General features: G+C 36.8%; 1 pseudogene; it reads left to right on the plus strand.

The window, feature by feature from the left end:
• Window positions 1–922: 922 nt before the first annotated feature.
• LOC103016131 (14-3-3 protein zeta/delta-like) lies at window positions 923–3,786 on the plus strand (annotated as a pseudogene).
• The last annotated feature ends 494 nt before the right edge of the window (window positions 3,787–4,280 follow it).

Raw genomic sequence — 4,280 nt, forward strand, 5'->3', positions numbered from 1 at the left:
TAATTGGCATTGTATCCTTAATTTCTTTTTCAGATTGTTCATTGTTAGTGTATAAAAATGTAACTAATTTTTGTATATTAATTTTGTTTCCTTCAACTTTACTGAGTTCATTTATTAGTTCTAATAGTTTTTGGTTGGAGTCTCTGGCCAGAACAATTAATCCATAAATAGAAATAAAATAGATCTGATTCAGAAAGGAATAAGTTAAATTACCTCTGCAGATGATACAATCTTTTACACAAAAAACACTAAAAGCCAGATTTTTCATGGTAACTCATTTGTAGCTCTATGGCTTTTCCCCCTGTTTTTCTCCTATTTCTTTCATCCTTTTCACCCAAAGAAACTGTCACCTGATTCTTATGTTCATCATTCTCTTGCTTTCCATTTTATATAGTTCTTTTTAACTATTTCATGTTTCCATAAAGTGTATATGATTTTAGTTGTTTTAACACTAGTAAGGAGGATATTGTACTATAATGTAATAATTTAGTATATTTTTTCACTAAATAGCATGCAATTAACGTTCATATACAGTGTTGCTATAATTTGTTCAATTTGAATGTTGTTCTATAGTCCTTCATGTAAGTACACAATTAATTCATCTACTCTCTTGCCAATGAGCATTTGAGTTTTTTCTATGGTTTTGCTATTATGAACAGTTTTGCTATGAACATTCTTGTACATGTCTTCTGATATATATACGTATAAACATATATATAAACATATGTTTCTCTTGACTTTATATACAGGATTAGTATTACTAGTCTAAACTTACAAGGTAATACCATAGTGCTTTTAACACTTAGCACTCCTACCAGAAATGTATAAGAGATTTAAGGTGTATATCACTTCCAACACAGATGTTGACTTTAAAAAAAATGCACAAAGTGAGAGTTGCGAGTTAAGTTTTATTTGAGGCAAAATGAGGACTGCAGCCTGGGAGACGGCGCTTCAGATAACTCTGAGAAACTGCTCCAAGGAGGCGAAGGCGGCCGGGGTGGCGGTGGGGTGGCGGGGAGGGAGTCAGGCTATATAGAAATTTTGTAACAAAGGGCAGGTAGTCTGTACATCAAAAGATTATTGTTAATTAAAGAAAACCAGATATCTCAAGTTAAGGAATTGAGCGCTTTTCTGTGTATGGGAAGATGCAAGAGTCTGGGCTCACTGAAATCATTCCTTTGATATGCACCTCAGCTATCTGGGGCCAGTATTCTGTGTTTTCACATCCTGAGTTTCCTGAGAGCTCACTGTACGGAGTGGCTGCAGTCTGATGGCTGCTAGATGGCAGGTATTCTTTTCAGCCCTGAGTTTCCTCAGGGCTCACCAGCTCATGTTGGAGGGCTGCAAACGTTGATGACTGTGACATCCTTTGTTTATTGATATGGCAGGAAATAGTCCATCTATCACAGGGTTCTTCCAAGCTTTTAAAATATCTGCTCCTTTAATGAGAGTTAGAATGGTATCTTATAGCAGTCTTGATTTACATTGCCCTGACGGATGAAGTTCATTTATTAGCGATATGTATTTCCTCTGCTGTCAAATGCTTTTTCATGTCCTTTGCCCCATTGTTTTCTTTGAGTTGTAGCTTTACTTATTAATTTGTAGGAGTTCTTTAACTAGCCTTGATAAAATTTACTTGTTGGCTGTGTTTATTGCTGATAGCTTTTTCTCATTTATAACTTATGTTTCACTTAGGAGTATTTGTTGATGAACCCATTTTCTTAATTTTAATATTATCAAATATTGTCAATAATTTTTATGCCTAAAATATGTTCACCAATATGTTCTACTAAGATGCTCACAGGTTTGTTTTTAATATTCAAATCCTTAATCTTTCTGGAAATGATTTTATTTTTGTGGATAGCCGGTTTTTCAGTTTCACTTATTGAATCCTCCCACCCTTCCTTACTGATGAGACAGGACATCTCTGACGTACTTAAAGTTCTATGAATGGGTGAGTCTAGTTCTTGGTTCTCTATTCCATTGGCCAGTTTTCTATTCCTGTGCTAGCTACATACTATCTTTATTACTATAGTTTATAAAAAGTTCTGATAATTGATATGAACAAACATACAATAAATTGTTTACTTACACAATGAAATATGAAACAACAGTCAAAATGAATGAATGTGATAATATATATAAACCTAAACAATATATTTTTAGTAAAACATCCTAAATTATTACAAATAGCATGGTATACTTTATAATAAATTTTAAAAGAACTGAAAAGTATGTTACCAAACCAAACATGTCAGCTCGCCCACACACAGTAAGGCCAATCTACTGACACTGAGTTGTGGTGAAGGAAAGTGCAGCGTTTATTGCAGCGTGCCAAGCAAGTAGTCCAGGGTAGCTAGTGCTCAAAAATACCAGAACTCCCTGATAGGTTTCAGGAAAGTATTTTTAAAGGCCAGGTGAGGGAGGGGAGTCCCAGGTTATGTAACCAGCATAGTCCTGTGATTGGTTGACAGTGAGGTAACAGGGCAGTGCCACAGGGGTTAATGTTATCAATCCTTGGTCTCCAGGAGGCCTGCAGGCTATGTGCCCATGGTCATCAAGTAGTTAATGTCTTCCCTTTGGTGGGGGTTTTAGTATCTGTAAAACAACTCTGGAAATGTGCATCAGATACTGTTACTTAAATACTTAAGAGAGGAACTAAACCAGAGGATATGGGGGAGGGGTCTGTCCCAGAAAGGCCCAGTAGGGTCCTGCTTGGTTACAGTTAAACCTGTATGGGTACATATAACAAAGAAAATAAATTATATGAAAAGAAAATGCATAAAACTGCTCTTCCTCAGTCTTATGATTCAACAATCCATGACTATAATTTACCACATTAAGATATTAAAAGAGAAAAACAATATGGTTATTTCAGTTAGGTGCAGGGAAAGTATTTGATAAAGTTCAACCTAAATTCATGGCTTAAAAAAGAAAACCTCTTAGTAATTCAGGAATAGATGAGAACATCATTAATCTGATAAAAGTATCTTTGAAAACAAAAAGTCAGACACTGCTGAGCCCGCATCCATCTTCCACCAGCCACTCTGGACATAAACATCCAGTCATGAATGAAAATAAGCTGGATCAGAAACAAAACTGGCTGAGCAGGCTGAGTAGTGTGATGTCATGTTGGCCTGCATGATGTCTGTAACTAAGCAAGGAGCTGAATTATCCAATGGGGAGGGTAATCTTCTCTCAGTTACTTATAAAAATGTTGTAAGAATTTGTAGGCCATTTTGGAGGGTCATCTCAAGTACTGAGTTAAAGACAGACGATGCGGAACAAAACAACAGATGACTTGTGAAGAGAGGAGGTTGAGACCAAGGTTAGAGTACATCTGCAATGATGTACTGTCTCTTTTGGAAGAGTTCTTGGTCCCAATGCTGCACAAGCAGAGAGCAAACACTTCTGTTTGAAAATGAAAAGTGATTACTACCGTTATATGTCTGAGGTTGCCACTGGTGACACGAAAGGGATTGTGGATCAGTCACAACAAGCATACCAAGAGGCTCTTGAAATCAGCAAAAAGGAAATGTAATGGACTCCTCCTATCACATTGGATCTGGTCCTTAATTTCCCTGTATTCTATTTTGAGATCTGAACTCCTCTGAGAAAGCCTGCTTTCTTTCAAAGACAACTTTGGATGAAGCCATTGCTACATTAAGTGAAGAGTCATACAAAGACAGGAGGCTAATAATGCAGTGACTGAGAGACCACTTAACATTGTGCACATCGGACACCCAAGAAGACAAAGCCAAAGCAGGAGAAAGTCGGGAAAATTAATCAGCCTTTCAACTTTTGTCTGCATCACCCTAAAATTTACAAAAGACCATTCTCATCCAAGCTGTTTTTTATGCTTTGTGACAGTTTTTATGTTTAATACTAGAAGAGAAGGGTCAGTTAGCATTTAGGGGCTTACCTGTTTTCATTATGAGGTGCTCAATATGGGGATATGGAATTTTTATGCAAGTTATTAATGCTTGGCATAGTACTTTTGGTACATTGTGGCTTGACAAGGGCCAGTGTGAAAACTGCTTCCACGTCTAAGCAAACAAAACTGCCTGGTGGGAGATAAAAGGGGTAATTTGTTCTAGTCAGAGGTGTCGTTACTGTGGGTCCTTTAAGATTTAGAGCTTAAGGCTGTAGTACAAATATATATATACCAATGTATATTGTATGTTGAACCAAGTGTATCTGTGGAATACACAACCTCAGTTTGCACACTTTTGACTACATCTACAGAAGTGTTCCTTTAGAGAAGGTTGTGTCCCAGTTTG

The sequence above is a fragment of the Balaenoptera acutorostrata genome, chromosome 6, assembly GCF_949987535.1.
Source record: "Balaenoptera acutorostrata chromosome 6, mBalAcu1.1, whole genome shotgun sequence".
Taxonomy (NCBI): Eukaryota; Metazoa; Chordata; class Mammalia; order Artiodactyla; family Balaenopteridae; genus Balaenoptera; species Balaenoptera acutorostrata.